This window comes from Schistosoma haematobium, chromosome 1 (assembly GCF_000699445.3).
Source record: "Schistosoma haematobium chromosome 1, whole genome shotgun sequence".
Classification (NCBI taxonomy): Eukaryota; Metazoa; Platyhelminthes; class Trematoda; order Strigeidida; family Schistosomatidae; genus Schistosoma; species Schistosoma haematobium.
This window is the reverse complement of record NC_067196.1, coordinates 27,334,315-27,354,266: the sequence shown is the minus strand read 5'-3', so window position 1 is coordinate 27,354,266 and position 19,952 is coordinate 27,334,315.

The following is a 19,952-nucleotide window of genomic DNA, read 5'->3' as shown; positions in this document are numbered from 1 at the left end:
GCTGGGAGGACTATCCCGCTCTATCCGTCTCGGTTTCACACACATCCTGATTCTAGGGGACTTTAATCTCCCTAGAGTCAACTTCGCGGAACACACGTACACTGGAGGCGACAACTCAATTGAAGCTCGGTTCTTCAACCTCATCGATAACTTGGGCTTATATGAAAATGTGAGGTCGGCAACTCGTTGGAGAAACAGTCAGACACCATCGCGCTTAGACTGTGTATTCACTAACGAAGAATTCCTAGTCGACAACCTCTCAATCCTGGCTCCTCTGGGAAAGAGCGATCATGCCGTCATAGCCTTCAGTTTTGTCATCAAAACTAAGCTAAGGTATCCCAACAATAATTTGCGTTGGAATTTTAAACGGCTGAATGTGCCAGCTCTACATGACTATCTACAACAGGTGGTTTGGGACGTTCACCCTCAACTCGATGTGGATGGTCATTGGGACTTCTTACTGCACACGCTCTTATGTGCTACAGACCATCCAGTTCCTCAAACGGTTCCAAAAAGCTGCAAGCCACCTACAGTAATCAAGAACCGTACCCTTCGCCTGCTAAGCCGCAAAAGGCACTGTTGGGCGGAATACAAACGAACTAATAACGATGAAGCGTATAGGCAATATAAACATATCAGGAACATATGCACGAAGGCTATAAGAGAAGACAGGCTTCAGTACCAAACAAAGCTTATGGACAAATTCGCCTCTAACCCTAGAAGCCTATTCCGTTATGCAGCCTCTCTTCGTCAAGCCAAAACAGGAGTTTCTCAACTGCTAGGTCTTAACGGCCCGACCAACAACGATGGTGACGCCGCTAACCTTCTGGCGGCACATTACTCTCAAACATTTCAACCGGCTGACATCAACTTTATTGACGACAGTTTCATCTGCAGTTCCACAGGACTTTCTGAAGTGCACCTAAGCCCTGACTTGGTGTTCCGGAAATTGCAGCACTTAAGACTAGATACTTCTCCTGGCCCGGATACGGTTCATCCTGCCATACTGAGGAGGCAGCCTCAATCCTGGCAACGCCGCTTAGCGTGATGTTTTCACACTCGCTTAGCCGAGGCAAATTACCGGAAAATTGGAAGTTGGCTCACATCACACCAATTTTCAAAGGAGGTCGACGCAATGAACCTTCAAGTTATCGGCCGGTGGCTCTTCTGTCATTACCTTCAAAACTCATGGAGTCCCTGATATGTGACGGTTTAAATGACTATCTACTGTCCTTAAATTTCTTCTCACCCCAACAGCATGGTTTCAGGAAGAGTTACTCTTGTATAACAAACCTGCTGACTGCGGTGGACAGATGGACAAGCATCCTCGATTGCAAGGGAAAGGTTGATGTCATTTACCTTGACTTCTCAAAAGCTTTTGATAAGGTTAACCACTTGTGTCTTATCAACAAGCTCAAACGACTAGGTATCAGACCACCTCTAATCGATTGGCTTACTTCATACCTAAAAATCGACACTTTAAGGTTAGGGTTAATTTCACTTTATCTCAGGCTATGGAATGTCCTAGTGGGGTCCCCCAGGGCTCAGTACTAGGGCCTCTTCTCTTCTTGATCTACATAAATGATCTTCCTCAACAGGTAACGTCAGATTTATTACTTTTTGCCGACGACGTGAAACTTTGGAGAGAGATATGCAACCAAGACGATACACAGGCACTTCAGGAGGATCTGACTCGACTTCAAAGTTGGGCAGACGATAACGGACTTACCTTTAACACTTCAAAGTGTAAAGTAGTCCATCTGCGACATGTCGCAAACTACAGTTACAACTTAGGAAACTCCTCTCTAGTAGTATCCCGAGTCGAAAAAGATTTAGGAGTCCTGGTGCCCCATGACTTAAATTCTTACGCTAACTGTGACAAAAATGTCTTCCGAGCAAACCTTGCACTGGTAACGTTGAGGCGCACTTTTGGCCAGTTTGACAGAAGAACTTTCCACACAATCTTCAATAGTTTCATCCGTCCCCATTTAGAGTACGGAAACATAGTACTCCCCCCTCACTCCAAAAGGACAAGGTCACTTTGGAGCGTATCCAACGGCGAGCCACGAAATCCGTTCTAGGACTCAAATCTAAGCCTTACGAAGAACGCCTCCGTTCACTAGACCTTTACCCATTAGAATATAGGCGTCTTAGAGGTGATTTATTAATGGCTTATAGTATTCTTAACACTTCTGGACATCCTCTTAAACACCTACTTAAGCTTAGTTCGATTAATAACCTAAGGGGTAACACCCAGAAACTGGAGACACAACATAGCAAGACGGACTGTAGACACAACTTCTACTCCTTAAGAGTTGTCAAAAGCTGGAATTCGCTGCCGGCCGAGCTAGTCCAAGCGACTTCTCAGGAGTCCTTCAAGAGGCAACTTGACCTATTCTTAAGGACCAAGGACAGCATCACACTATGATTTACCAATTTCTTTTCCTCTTTTATTGTTAACATACCTAGGTTCCTGCCTGGAGGATATGGTGATCCCCTGCTACTAGACACGGAAGCCTGTTAAGCGAAAGCTTCTTCTATTCCGTCCACAACCATTTGAACCATTTGAATTCCAGTAATTCACTACTCGGTGCGAGAAACGGAACTCCAGACGTAAACGGTTTGATCTCGGTTTTTGAACTTTCTTCGAGTGTCCTCTCAAATGATCGGTTCTAGACGGAAGCAAAAGATAAGACATGTTAATACCAAGGTAATCGTTCAGTATACGATAAGCCAATATTAGATCACCCCGTACTCTACGGTAAGATAACGGAAATAAGTTAAGGTGTCTCAGTCTGTCTTCATAAGATAGGCCAGCTAGACCTTGTACCATCTTAGTAGCCTGTCGTTGGACTCTTTCTAGCATATCTGCTTCATATTTGAAACAAGGACTCGCTGCTTGAATCCCGTATTCTTAATGTGGTCACACATAAATCGGGTATAGTAATCCAAACATTTCATCATCTAAATACTGAAAAGACCTACGAATTGACCATAATACCCTATAGCCTTTTGCAGCAGCAGCCTTACAGTGACTAGTCGTTTTGAGATCATTGCTTAATATAACTCCTAAGTCTTTATAGTTTCTTGCTTTGGGTAGCACGAATCCACATAGTGTATAGTCATACGATTCATCAGAGTTATTTAACTGCATCACTACACTCTTATTAGGATTTACTTCTAGTGACCACCTGTCTAATCATGCCACCAATGAGCTAAGATCGTGATGTAATACTATTCTATCCGACATACTATGTATGGGTCTCCAAATCTTTATGTCATCAGCGAAGAGTAGAGCGGATGATTTTGCTACAGTTGGCAATTCATTTACATAAAGTAAAAAGAGAAGAGGACCTAGGATTGTGCCTTGGGGAACCCCACTTTTTACAGGTACACACGAGGAGAGAGCCCCATTAACCCTTACCCTTTGTCTCCTGTCATGGAGAAAGTTGCTTATCCAATCGACGACTGTGTAATGGATTCCAAAACGTTTCAGTTTGAATTTAAGACCAGAGTGGGAAACCTTATCAAAGGCTTTACTTAGATCTATGAAAATTGCATCCACAGGAGCATTCCGATCCTTTGCCGCAGCCCACTCTTCTCGTGCAATGAGAAGATTTGTCAAGCAAGATAGGCCTTTCCGAAAACCATGTTGTGCCCTAGAGAAAAGATTTTGACCTTCAACATAGTTTATAACAGCTATCCGAATGATTTTCTCCATCAGTTTCACAACTGCACTAGTTAGGCTAACGGGTCTATAGTTACTAACTAAATCCCTACTCCCAGCCTTATACACCGGACTAATTATGGCGTCTTTCCAGTCTCTAGGAAGTCTGGACTGTCTCAGAGACATGTCGAATAGTATCGCTAATGGTTCAGCAATTTCATCTGATATGGCTTTCATAATCTTAGGATGAATATCATCGGGACCACTGGACTTATCAGGTTTGAGATGCTGAAGTAGCCTTAAAACAGTATCTTTCTCAATGACTACAGGATCCATCAGCGAGCCGTCACGGTCACGATGAATCATTGGTCGTTCCTCATTACCGATAGAAAACACTTTACTAAAATATTCCGATAAAGCTTCAGCTTTTTCGGCATCATTCTCTGCTAAGATTAACGGATTGTCTCGTATCAAAAGTGATGGAATTCTATCGCTTCTCTTAGTTTGCCTTTTTATATACGGGAATAACCGTTTCGGACTATATCTAGAATCCCTAACCAATTTTTTTTCGTATGAATGTCTAGTCTTGCTTATTAACGCTTTACAGGCATTACTAATCTTACAATAACTGGATCTGTATTGTTCTAAGCCAGTAGAGATGAACATATTCCAGTGATTCTTCCTTTTTCTAAGCAGTTTCCTGACCGTTTTAGTTATTCATGGTGGACTATTATTCGGTCTTCGCGGCACCAGGTATGGTATGAACGGGGACGTAACTAGTCTAAATTTACCTTTAAATACAGACCATGCTTCTTCAACTGATATGCTAGTATCTACTAACCAATCTGTCTTAGCAGCGCATTCCTGAATGGCTGATATGTTAGCTTTCCATACATTTGGGCGCGGTGTAACCTGATCGTATAACATGTCCCTAGTTCTAAACGTGAATGACAAAACAGCGTGATCGCTGTTTACTAACGGTGGAAGAATAGTTAAGTCGACAATATCCTCAGTCTCATGAGTGATTACCAAATTCAGCAGAGAAGAACCCTGGTTAACACCAAAACGTGTGGGTTGGGATACATGCTGCACTAGTGCATGTTCCATTATTGTTATCAGTAACCTACTATCAAAGGAGTTTATAGATCCTTCTGTGGTCATATCAGTCCAATTAATATCAGGTGCGTTAAAGTCTCCTATTATTAAGCACCTGGTATTATCACTCCAAAGATGAATGTGCTCTAAAACAAAGTCATCAGCTAAGCAGATTGGGCTCCGATAGATGACACCTAGCATAAATGTACTACATCCTATAGCCAACTTACAGCTAATGACTTCACAAGTGCCGCTATCATGGGATTCGCTAGTAGAGGAGCGGATGTTTATGCTATTGGTTATATATAACAGGACGTCGCCTCCTTTTCTACATCTATGTCTATCAATCCTGACGCAAGTCAGGGACTAACCAAGTTTCTGTCACTGCTACTATGAGTGGCTTTAACCTGTCTACTAGTGCTTCTAGTTCATAGAACTTATTTCGTAAACTACGAGCGTTGGCATATAAAACTCCTAAGTAGAACAGCCTATCCACACAGGCCTTGGTAGCATTCGCTTCCAAGACATGACTATCCGAAAACCCACTAGCCGGAGATTTTCCTCGCCGTTTTGCCGATGGGTTTCAAGTTCAGCTAGTGCTTTCTTCCTTTTTATTCTATCTTCGAGAGACATGTCAGGTCTAACTCGGATGTCAGAATTGTCGTGACAACGAGCGCTACCTAACAAGAGATCCCGTTGCTTCTCCGATCCTAGGATTACCTTAAGGAGTCTGCATGGACGGGGTTCAACATTGTCCTCGGTCCTCTTGCCTATTCTTACCAATTTTTTGACCTGAACTCCTTTGGAGTTATCTGGTAAAATACTACGAATGTATTCTCCTAGCTTTTCTAAGTCATGCGCGTGTCTAATTTTCGGATCAGGGTCGTTTGACTCCCGCAATTTGCTCACAATAATATTCGATGTTATTAGATTTTTCTTCTCAGTCACGTCAGGATGGGTTTCACTCTTACCTTCAGATTTTGGTAGTGCAATTTGTGGCTCACAATTTGGGTCCACCAGTGAGTTACTAACTACCTGTGTACTGCTTACAGCTTTTTTCTTTTCGTTTCGTTTCCTACGTACTGTAGTCCATTTTTCATCCCTCATAACACTAGGACTATTCGGAACGGTGACTGTTTTATCCAGGTCTTCGGTTCCTATTAAAGGTGCATTATTAACAATGTCAGTACCAGGTGGTACTACTCCCCCTGTTAATGTCAACGAAGATTTCACTTTTACGTCGGTCAGAGTCGGTTGTTTGAGGCGTCGCGTAACAGCAGGTACTACACTGACACATTCGTCACTGTCAGTGCCCGTGTTGTCAGCGCATATGCCATTCTTCTTTTTACAGGCCAAAGCCAATAGGCTCATAGCCTCCTGTATTAGTAATGCCTTGTTGGCACAGCAAAACATGCAAAGCCAATGTGAGTTAGGCTTCGAACATCTTTTGTATGCGGTGGGATTTAAGCGGGTGCACATTTTGTGGAACCACTTATGGCATTCGTCACACTGCATTCCCTCCTCCATAGGGAATAAACAGTTTGGTTGTCCACATTTGTGAGTACTACCAACCAGTTTAGTCTGATCAAGGTGTAACACACAATATGATCACAGTATGAACACAAATGTCTGTCAACGAGTAAAAGGTTACCACAAGAAAAACTTTAGCAAGATTTCAAACCTTAACGAAAGTACTTTGACACAGACCAAGAATGCTTCGAACGTAATAAATACACAAAAGCCAAAAAAACTCAACAGAATATCACTTTAACTGTATTAGATTCAATTAAAGTGTAAATCGTAGTTTTGATACGTAATTTACGATCAAAACAATTTACTAATTCAACGAGAAACAATACCACTGTCCTTTTTAGATAGCGCGCCAGTCATTCATACATAGGAGAAAATCTTCGGTCACAGTTTTGAAGATTTAGTAGCAGAAGTAGTCTACTTACGTTTTATAGGTATTTGCGTTATCCTTCGTTATGAAAAATAATAAGATGTTGTATTTGTTGCTTGGAACCGAAAAAAGCAATTTGTTGTATTGGATTTATATTGAACTGCTCAAAGATGGTTTCCGGAAGATGCGCTTCCGATATGAAATATCATTACTAAATATACCGGCAAGGTATAAACGGTAATCCCTTTCAAATCTGTCCGCCGTTTCGTTTCAACGACCTTGAACGCGCTGACTGGAAGCGGGCATTCCGTATTTCAATTGCCGTGTGTGTGTTGGGTCATATGAGTATTAAATGTTTCCATATATAAGTCATCTTTTGATGCATAATAAACACTAAATAACTGCTAAGAGCATTAACTGAGTATTTTCTGTTTTGTAGTGCACACTTTAGCTCTGTTGTTCCTTCGAAACTTGATCTGTGGTCCTAAGTGCTGTAGTGAAAGTCAACAGCTATATATAATTTGTTGATAAGGTCCGGAAAACAACGTAAGAAAGATAAAATAACGTAAAAGGTTATAGATGCGCATAGTTTTTGTGAGTTAAGACGAAATGTCAACTGAAGGGTAAGTCCTAAATATTTGTTGTTCTTCCTTCAGTTAGTTTTTTCAAGGAATAACCTTTTTTAATAGCTATTGTATGTTGTATCTAGTGCCTCATGCTCAAGTGAAATTTCAGTGAACGTAAGCGACGCGTTCCAACGTATTATGCTGAATAAGAGATTCGGAAGCTGGATTGGATTAGATAATGCGCTAAAGGATTTCCATAAAGTATGATGGGTTAAATCTATGTTTTCTCAGATGACCCATACACACTATGTTCACGCAGAAAGTAGATTGTTGAAGGATGTGAGATATAAATACTTGTTCGTAGTGTTTCGTTGCACGTTTGGTCGTAAACGTAAATCAGAAGGTCTGAATGTGATTAAAAAACCGTGAGGACTCTAACTAATGTGTTACCTTTAAGGTCTAAATTTTTAAATTGCCAATCGATGTTTCGCGTAAGATTGGAGGGTCAACAATACGTTATAAAATCTTACAACATGACTCACAACCATCCGTGTACAAGTTCGTGGATGGTTTGTGATCCGTTGAGTAGACGATTGTCATCAGAAGAAAAAGAAAACTTGAAACCAGTTATATTGCACTGTCAGTCGACGGACGAAGTTATCGAAAGTATTAAGGGAAGAACAGGTAAGCAGGTGACCGCTGCTGATGTCAAAAATATGAAAGCTGAACTCTCCACTGGTAAGTGTATATAAATATATTTCAGGTTGGACTCGGAAGCAGGTATTGCAGATGATGCGACAAAACGGTCAAGTTAGAGAGCATGCATACAATTATGATGCTCCACAGCGTCTTATACCCTTGCTGAACATGTTGACCCCATTCGCAAGATCCAAAGTGTTATACGAACTAAAAAGAATGCGTTTCGTTAACTTAGAATATGAAAGCGGCGAGTGGTTGTTTATGCTTGACCGCGGACAACATTACGAAGTAGATGTAAGTATTTGTGAATGCAATTGTAGCACGTTTAATATGTGTCGATATCCGTGCCGCCATCTCCTGCTGGCATATATTAAAAGACGAAGTCTAACAGGTAAGCTATTTAAATTATAAAATATAAACTGCATAGCCATCAACTTCTTAGGTGTTGCTGTAGATGGAAATTAGACAATACGCACAATTTACAAAACAACACAGTAATTTCATTACGGAGACGAAGTAAAGAATATATACAACTTCAACGGCTCCAAAGAATGTGCAAACAACGAATTGTTGAGAAATATGGTGAACGCTTCGCGAATCAGGTGGAGAGAAGGGTCTACAATTTTTACTTAAGAATTATAAACAGCTAGACAGCAGGTTTACGATTAACAGTTCTTTGTGGCTTTATTTTATACCACTATTTATACAACTTGTAAACTTATCTTTCCACTTTAGTAGTCATGAAAAATCAATAAACTTTTTCTCATTTTTTATTTTAGTCTTCTTCATACTTTCATGGGGAGGTTTACCAATCGCTTTAACGAATAATTGTGTGTGAAAATTAAGAATTTGTACTACTGTATTAGTTACGAACTGTCGTTAGAACTTAGCGTTATATCGTTGTTCATTGTCAGGAATCAATGAGTCAAATAAAACAATAATGCGACTTCCACGTAAAACCTTACAGATTAAACAACCGCCTTACATATTTTCCGTTGTCAGATTACGTCCATTATCAAGTTAGTATTAGTATGGAACTAGACAATTTCATGCAGCTAGTTCCTTGATAAGATGGATTACGTAATCCTTAGACCACCCTTCCACTCACACTTCTTTGCTAAATTATGTTAACTCTTCAGATTGTCTTCACTTATCTTATTAGTTCTTAATTCAATGATTTATTCATTACATCTAGAATTATCACACAATTTATCTTATATGCTTCTGAGCTTCACTCGACTATTACACCACCCATCCTTTATGTTCCTTAAGTCTAACACCAAATGACCTTTGACCTGTTCAAGCATATACATATGTATAGTTATTATTGATAACCTAGGTCATTCCAATTCTTTGCTTTCTATTATATTTCATACTATTTCTTCCCTCAATCTTAAATTATAATGCATATTCAGTTGTATGCAACTTATAAGAAACCACGAAATGTAATGCAGTCACATGATTGTGCGTCAATATTTGTTTTGGCTTTATTTAGACCATAATTATACTAACTTACAGGATTTATAATATAAAACACTGCGTATGGTTGTTATATTTATATTTAAATAATTCATTAGATGAATGAGCATAGCAGTAGGCAATATAAAACAGTTATCGTAAACTTGTAAACCGGTTTTCCACACGATCTTCCGTAATCCTAAATTCCATAAGCTTCATACTATTCTGAAAAACAACAAATCCGTTTTGAGACAAACAATTAAACTTTGTTCTCAGTATCATATTCAATAAGTTATTCAAATAGCAAGTAACAGACTGTGCCTATAAGTCTTTTATTAACAAGTAGTGACATTCATTCATAACTTCCTAAGTAACACAACAACTGTATTACCGAAACGGAGTGAAGAGTATATAATAACTCATTTGTGAACCCTATAACAGACACGTCACAAATCAGTATTAACTAAAAACATGGTTGTGTCACCATTCTCACAAGAAACACCGATCGTTTTATTCATGAAGATTTTGTTCCTACTTGATGTGGTGTTATACACTATTACTGCAGACATTCAGAAAGCCGCTGGACAACACTATAAACGTCAATTGTTACTCACATATTTTTTATACGTTACATAATTATGTCACTTCAGTACAAAACAATGGTACCTCTAATGGATATAACTTTTTATGGCTAAATACAAACAAGTTATATAATATTCACAATTAGGTTAACGCTTTATTGCTTCTACTTACATTTTATAAACAACTACCGACATCCATGTTCACCGTCACCGCAATCAAGGAGGTGAACCATATGTAAAAGATTTTACGGTTCATTTTCATGAAAACTCAATCTGTGATGTATTTTTTGACTAGAAACACGGTGAACTTTACTTGCTTGAGTTTGTATTGTTACAAATAACTATATTAAGCTAACTTCAGATTTACTTACGTGGTGAGCAAGAAATACGTCAAACTGCCAATAAATTGGAATAAAAACTATGTTACAAGCACTAGCAATACAGAAATTGATGTGTCATGCAAAAAGCCTGTTAATAGCTGATAAATAACGACACAAAAATCCACGACAATATGTAACGTGTGCGCGAAAATCCCTGGCTTACCCGCTAGTCCGTGCCAAATATACCACAGGTAATCGGAGTTTGGCTGCTCGTTCAAACGTAACTCCCTTATAATCAAAATATACCAACCCAGTCACATCAGAAGTCAGAAGTGAAGGGCTTGAATATATAATTAGGAAGTTGTCGATATTATCGAGAAGTGTTTCGTTTTGGCTGACTAGCAGTATGGCGTACTCACTAGTGATCTAAAGCGGATGCGCGACCGAGCGTCATCAGCTAGGTTGTGTGCAGTAAAACTATTGAGGTCAGTAAAGATGACAAAGGCATATATAATGATTTATTTTGGCTATTTATTTGTTGCTACATAACCTACAGATACTAACCAGGCATGAATACAAATATATTTATAACTGTTTCTTTCTAATATTGCTGATAAACAATTGATTGATCAGGGGATGGTGTTCAATGTCATGTATGCAGTATTCAATAGGTATACTGGTCACTAAAATTCCTCCAGCTGTTTGAAGGCATTTTTGAATGCATCAGGTCATGGTTCCCATAGCTAGCTTACCTATGTTAGTGAAATATATAGGTCTTACAAAAGTATGGCTACCCACAATTTTTTCTAAGGTGTTACAGCTTGCTTAATTCATTTTCTTCAATCAGTCTTGTGACGAAGTCATAGGTTTGTAAACATAGTTGAAGCATCTGTAGGACCATTATCAAAAGACTCGAATTCACGCGTTTCCTTTTTATATCATCTTGTATTTCACACTCAAACCAAGTTGTCAATTTAGTTCATCCAAAAAATAAAGATGCTAAACGAGTGAGTCATTGCCATATTAAATATGATCTTATGTTTACTGAAGTCTTTAGTTAATCAGCGTCCGTTGTTGAATTCAAAACTTCGAAAAGTGTAGGTCCTATATTAGTTTGTATTTTATATGGAATAATTATGGGTCACAGTCACAATTACAAGGAAAATAAAGTTTTGTGATTATTGAATAAATAAGCACAAATGATATGGAGATCGTAATGTGGTGTGTGCTACTTATACGGACAAATCTAAGTAGTATGTATCCGGATTGCGATTAGAATTCCTACTGGCAGAAGAGAAACATGAAGAGCAAAGAAAGAAGAGCAAAAATGGTTGAAGTAAATAAATTGGTTTATTCTGCGCAGGTCTTCAACCAATAAGATTCTAGATTCGACTGTGTACATTTAAACACTAAAAACTACAAGTCACTTTATTTTAAAATACAGATAATAATAGGTTATTCAATAAGTTTTAAACGATGGAGAAATTTTTTTATTGCTCGAATTACTTAACAATGAAAAATCGTCTTACGCTTAAAATTCAACCATGCAATTCTTCTTGTCGTACAAACCAGGACCTTCTACGTAACATGGCAACTAAATGCCCATGGATTTTACTGCTGATATCAGCTGTAAGACAAAATTATAATGCTTACCGTAGTAATCGCTAACGATTTGCTTAAAAAAAATTACGGAGCTAAGACAGCCACCGAAGTGTTTGATGAGTTTGACTTTTACCAATTATTAATACTATGGACTGTATATAAAGTCTTATATGAGATTTGCAAGATATTCTTTTTTTTGTATGACTAGCTAGTGTAAAACCTACCTTTTTGAGCTTACTTATTGATGTTAAGGTACGCACAACCTGATTTGTGTCTTTTATCGGTATTCCGGAAAGGCACTGACTAAGCGTTGTGGGACTTTTTACTTCCACATTAATGCCTTAGTTAAAGACTTGTTATTCACCAATGTAAGCGACCTGTTTGGGTGGTTCCGGTCTGTCGGGGTTGGATGGGAATGGTTTTACCTTCCAGCTTACGTCGAAGTCACACCTCACGGTTAATACATAACGTGTATCACCCTCTCGTTGTATCCAGGCCCTGTGTCTACTTTGATAATCTTATAGAATAAGGATAATATTAATAAATAAGTGTATTACTAAGAAAACATAGAAGAAATAGATTATGACCGGTACTACACAGGTTAGTTCATGGCGTATAATCAATCAGTAACTTGTCTGCCGGATAATTTGGTCAGGGCCCGATAACATTTAACTGGCCCTACGAACAAAATCTCATACCAAGAAACCGTCATGGATACAAAAAGCTATGCGAAAAAGTAAGCCAACTGATTTATCTCTCTTTTGCTTACTTCAAGTCCCAAGGAGAGATATAGAAAATATCTATGGAATAAATTGACATAGGTGACATTTTGACAACTGAATTAACATGAGTTTTTTTTTAAAATTATTACTATTAGTATTACTACTATTATTAAGGCTATGAATCTTTCAGATAAGTGTGATTTTTTTGAAAAAACATCAGATTTTTGGGCATCAATTATTAATAATTTAGTCGCAGTGATGTTCGAAATTTTATATCACCATATAAGTTAAATATGGATGCAGAAAAAGTTATGAGCGCCATGCTGAATGCTATAATAATTTTGAACCTAATATCTGAATAAGATAACCAGTACTGACTGGTCAGTTTGATCGGATATAAAAAGTGCGGATCTACCTATGACCATATTAATTGATAATAGAATGTTTAATGCCTAGCATACTGGTGTGGTATCACGATTTCTGTTAAATAATTCTATCTCTATTCCTTATACTTACGTGTTTATACGGGTTCATTTAATCAGGTAAGTAAAACAAAGGTCAACTTGAGGTCTTGCATTCATGTATAACTCTCACATCACACACATAGTCTCAACGACTATTATTATCATAGCTTAACTAGTGCATAACATATTTTATAGTTGTATTCTAAAAATGGCTTGTTAATTTCTTTCTAAAATTTTTTAAAAATTTACTCGGATATTCGCATAATTTAAGTTATGAAGCACGTGGAAGTACTTCAGTGTAGCTAGAATAAAAAAACAAAATACAATCAAAACCGCTTTTCAGATGAAGGCAAAAATAATGAATTATTTGACATGTGCTACCAGAAGTTAAGCACGAATAACAATAATACTGATAAATTACACACACGTATAAAGGTGATGAATAACAGTTCAAAGAGGATAACATAGTTGTAATTCACTTTCTTAAAATAGTATTAATTATGAATGTATCTATGTATAATGATCATTGTATAATATTTGCCAACATATTTTCATATTAATCAAAAATAATTTTCAAAATAATTTTGAGTTAATAATGCAATTGGCATTTTACTGATGATATACTTTTGATATTATATGTGAAAAAATAAGAAAGTTTAACTACTTTCCTTTGATAACCTGTTTCATACTAATAAATGAATTGAATGTCAGTCATCAATCGTTGCACATAATATTAGAATAATATAGAAGTAATATTCTTAAGTTATTATAATTCTTTTCGTTTATCTGAGTAAGATAGAATAAGTCGTCAGTTCCAAAAATGTTAGAATTAATATAATTATGTGATAATTAGAAGTATTTGAATTATTATACGAACTAGGAATAATTGAAATAGCGCAATTTAAACCAAACAGAACTAGATAAGCACAAACGAAAGTATTGTATTTCGAATTCAAAATCAGGCAGACATGAAGTACAAAGGAATCTAACTTAAGGCGTTTAGTGTTTCCTGAATGCAATTTTTATAGTTCAGTCAATGAAATATTTATGAACGGTTTTGAAGTAATCCCTTTGGTTAGTATCTTGGTAGAACTTCTTAATGTCATCCAATATGTGATGCAGAATGTTCAGTATTACTGTAACTGTTGTGTAAACTATGTTCAAATATCAATGAACTACTACTCAACAATTAGTCATCTTTAAAGGAATGGTTGGAAATTCAATTTATCCCGACATTAAAAAATATATTAAAAAAAGTCGTAACGTCAATGAGTATTCTAGAAAATTCGAATATTTTTGGAGAATATAGTATATTTTTAGCTTGAAAACCGAAAATCTTAGCATCAAACTGAATGTTGTTTTAGTAAACAATACTTCATCCATTATTATTAGTATCATTATACAGATTTGGATTAATAGTCTGTGTTCACAGTGATATTGATACATTTATTTTATAAGCCTAAGCATAAAGTTATTTGATGAAAAGTGTATAAATAAAAACTATCCTTAATTTTTACCAATATCAATGTTCATCAAAAATATTTCATGAAAGGAACTTAAGTTTTTGATTAATTTGGAATTAGATCTTTGAATCTATCATTAATAAAGTGGGTGAAACCAACATTTTATTGAAAATCTCTGAATAATAACCTTTCAAAAAAAATGAAAGTTTCGTCCTAGTCTTCACTTAACCAACAGCAATCAGATCAAATTACTAACAGTACAAACTTCATAAAACCCTTATGGAATTAAGTCAACCGAGAATTATTATTTGTGCTACTGGCGAGTAGTTTAAACATGGCTGTGTCAAATTTTCTCAGGTTAATTTTTACTTCGATTAATTAAAACAGTTAGTTTACAGAGATCCCTTATAAAACACAAAACAGTTGGAAATATAACGTTAGATAATATACATATAAAATAAAGCAGCAAAAGTAACAATAGATTCTCTAGTGGTGCTTCAGAAATAAGATACATAACACAAAGTAATAGACTGATTTTATGGATACAGTTCGTGAAGGAAAGAAACGTAACAAATAATTTTTTCACTAGTACTTCTACACTTAGGAAGCAAAACATTTACTCAAATGGATGTACGTTGCTCTATATATGCCACATAATAAGACGGATAGTAGGGTATAAATTCTTAAAGTCATAAGACTTGTTGAAATATGTCAGAGTGATCTAATTATTAAACATTATTATATCTTACTTCCGTTGTACCAAATATCTATATATTTTGATATTTAAAATTTAGTAACTTATACTCTATAGAAGTTTTGTAATGCATTCTCTATTGCTTATAATTAGTGATAGAAAAGTTGCAACTTGAAAGGTATGATGAAGTTTCATTATAATTTTTAAAATTGTATAATCTGCCAAAATTTAGATTATTACCGATGAAATTTATTATTTCTAAGTAGAAGTATTTGGTTAGGCAAAATCTTCCGAATTCTAGTTATTCAGGTAACTTAAATGAAACTTTCATGTCAGATTGATTTCGTTAAATAGGGGATTACTTTATAAGGGAGTACTTCTTCATAGAGCCATTACACTGAACAACGTCACTTTTAGTAAGACATCAATAAAACGTTTTTGCAAACCTGAGAAGACCTCTTTGAGTTGTGGTCGATGGGTCCTATTGGTTTTGATTAAGATTAAACATTTATTATAAAAAGCTGAAAAGATGAAACTGAAAAATGATTATAGTTAGATTTTAGTTGAATCAATATATTCGCCTTTGAATATTGTGGAACTAGTTAGGTGAACCAAATGTTGAAATTATAAGAATAATAGATTAACTAGAGTATCATTCCGTTTATGTAATGCAAATTGAACTTATAATGCAAAGCTAAAATATGAAAAACATATTTTCTTAACAGTTAATTCATCTTTATAGAATGCCAATTTTGGACGGCTAGAAACTTAAAGTCATTCGGCTGTAATGTCGATTTTGAAATGTTTCGACCAACGGTTTGTCAAAGTGCAATAAAAAATAATAGTGGAAGTCCAAAATGTTTTAGATTAATCCATGCCGATAATACAAAATATAAGGTCAGTTAGTACAATAAAATAACATCAATGCGATGATTAATTGTGCTGTAGTATTCCTGAAGCCTTCAGAAAATGTGAATACGTCCTTTAAAGTTTCACATTTTAGGTTAGTAAATTTGGTTTATGAATTCAAACTCGTATGGAAGAAGACGCTATAAAATTTTATGGTTATCAATCAACCATGAGATAAATCTATCTAGACTTGAATTTCTCCTATTATTTTTTCAGAAATTGACTTGAGTGCATGGAACTGCTTGTTGCAAATTAAATACATCGAATATAATACGGTGACAATAGTTTAGAAGAAGGGTAGAGATATTCAGCTCCTCTTTGTGGCATACAAATTGCTTCAGAGTTCTGAAAACATATTTTCAAGACACTAGTTTATGGTTGACAAAATTTAAAATCATGTGTGAGCTAATAAAGCTGATTAGTAGGAATCAAATTGCATAACATTATTTTTTTTACTACAGATATATATGGTGACTTCTTAGATACAGAGATGAATTTTGTCTCTAAAAGAAAAGTAATGTGAAAAGTAGAAAGATTTGAATAGGGTTTAGTATAATTATTAGTAGATCACAGGACTTTCCAATGCGTATTTCAGCAGTGACGTATGGACCAGTTATCAAGTCACAGAGAAAGCAGTAACTACATTTGAATGCATTGTAATTTGTGATATGAATTAAGTACTTATAAATCGTCTTCACAAGTATTAAGCTGTTTTTCCACATGGAGAACATAAGAGTTAAACGCGTTATACATAAAATAAAATCTACATTAAGTGGGTAACTGTTGTCACGTTAATCCGCCGATCTGTATGTGGTTGGATATTCAGGGAGGCTTTTTCTCGAAAATAAATGACGTTTAAGGTGTGCTAGGTTACGCAGCATAACCTTGAAACCGGGAATGTGTGAGCTCATTTTGTGACTTATTGGCCTGAGAGTATAGAACTATCCTATTTACTGACTGACGGCCAGCTGCGCGGATAATCATTGGGTGAGAATTGAAGAGACAGGACAACTATGACAGAAAATCTTTATTTCCGATTGTACCAGCTCAAAAAGGTACATGAACAAATGTCTAGCAACTGGAACACAACCTTCAATAAATGAGAAAATATTTGTCAAAACAAGGTCCAAAATAAGGTATAAATGTCGCTTTTAAATTATATTCAATTTGCAATAAGAAGAGATGTGAAAATAATCTGTAGGTTAAACGATTGATTATGAATAAATCGAATGAGGCAATCACGCAAACTAAATACTAGTTAGTACAAACTGTAAATTAAGCGGAATAATGCCTCAAGAAGTGATTTACTTCATTTACCATTTTTTATTTGTTTTTCTCTTCACAGTAACAAATAAAGGAATGATATTGCAGATAGTGACTGTTCACTGTTATTTTTACGTAACATTTTATTGCACAAAATATGTGGAAAAATGTCAGCGATTGTGAATCCAATTTCATACGATATTCACTCTTTTAGAATCAAGGAGCTTACACAAACTATTGACTAATATACTAAACTTCTCATCTATTGAACATATACTCTCTGTAGATATTAGGTGTAATGAAAACCATCTTCAAATAGACATGCACGTTTACTTAACTGATATACACAGGACTCAAACAAACCCGTATGAGTTTGATGATGTGATGAAAGTATTGTAGTTAATTATATCAATAATATATAGAAAACTATCATGTAATACCATTTGTACAGGTCCATTACAATCTGAAAAAAATTACACGAAATTATATACATCATAAGTTGTATCTTATTAATTACTTCACTAATTTAGACGAAATAATTAATGGGTATTTATAACACTGAATCGATTTTTGAATGATAGTGACCAATGAAGATGACATTTTCTTAGCTATCAACCTTACAGAATAGTGTTAAAATTCATAACACTAATAATCGTAGCATATAAATCATGCTTTGTACTCCCACGAAGACTGTAATGGCGTTACTCATGAACTAAGGATTTCTATTTTGAATTAGAGATCAAATAACTTTTCCATTTGATTTTATGCTTACATATTAGCGTTTGATATTTTCTGTTTTCTATAACTAGCTATTTATCTGAAGCATGAGAATTAAGTAATGTATTTGCATGCTCAGGAACATTCCCTGCGGGTTCGAGCTTTTATGAGGTCGTGGGTATACTCAACTGATGAATTTTAAGGTAGAATGATATAAATATATGGTATTTAATGTTTCTACAACTAATTTCAGTCCATGAGAGTAATTAATTTCATCTTGAACAAAGTCCTTACAATTAACTTGAATATTTTTATTCATTAAGAGATCGAATATAAGAGTTCAGTCTTTATTTGATTTAAATAAAAACTTATATTTCTGAAATATAATTTGGTGTCACCTGATTTTATTGATTATTTTGTTACTCTATGGGTCTCTTTCTTTCTCTTTATTACACACATAACCCCAGATGTATGTAGGCAAAGCGCTTGCCTTTCAAAATTTACATTTCATATTGAATCAATAACTGACGATAGAAACATGTACACACTAGATGAACACATAAAGTTTTATGGTGCCTTTTTTATAGAAAAACTCTCAGTCATAAAAAGAACGAAAAAACAAAAGCCAATTGAATGAAACAAGTGATTCATTGAAATGTTTTATATGAAATGGTAGTTATGCATGTTTTTAAGCTTATTCCAAACTGGATTTAAAATATAATCAATAAGTTATTGTATATATATATATATATATATGTTTTATATTTTTAATTGTATGTACATGGTAGTCTTGACTACATACTGACATCAGTTAGGTGAACATTGAAAGCAAGGGATTGTAGATGATTATTTCGTCTTAAATTCGGAAATCCTAAACTCTACAGACTTACGATCTTCAAAGTGTTTGAATTCTTCTAAAAATTGTTTGATTAAATATGAATTCTGGTGTTGTTTAATAAATATTGTTGTGGTACATTTCCTAAAGTTTCACTGTGTAATGATAATCCGTTAAGTCAAGTGAACAGTGATATAACTAGTCATTGATTTCTTTGGATCAGTTCTTTGAGGTTAAAGTTGTGAATAATCGAGTTTTAACTAAATAAGTGAAGGGTATTTGAGAGGATGAATTTGAATTTCATTTTGGGACATCAAGTTAAATTATCACTAATCTGCTAATCTAAATTAAGCGTCAATTCACAGATCTCTAGTTTTTGAGTAGATCACTGACGTAGTCTATTGATTTAAGTATTTAAGTAATTTAAGTATTCTAATGTTTTACTATAGCTTGCTTTACATTGTGATATTAAGCTTACTGGTCTATTAATTTAAAATATGTAAACCTAATCACTAGTTTTATCGATGATTATTCACTAAATTGAACGTTAAATGTACCATATACAATATTATGAAATCGACATAGCAGATCTTTTATTGTATACAAGTGAGCTCTGGCCCAATGAATTTTCTGTTGAATAAACAATAAATTTCCTGAAAACTTTATTGTTTAATTGACTTCTATTTCGTTAATTTCACTGAATTAACAAAATTTTACGTTAAACCACCCACAGTAATAGTTTTCATACCTTGAAATTGAGTCAAAAATTCCTATTTTAAAAATAAACAAATGTTTAATTCTATTTACGTCTACTCAAATTTTACCGTGACTGGCTTGTTTATTTTTGAATTAATTTAGTCATTAGTACATACAAATGGACTTACATACAAATTATTGGTTTGCACTTATCACAAAAATTTGATTCCGCCAAGTTAAATAAACGTATTACCTACTCAATGAAGAAAGGGTTGAAATATAGAAACAATTTGAATATTAT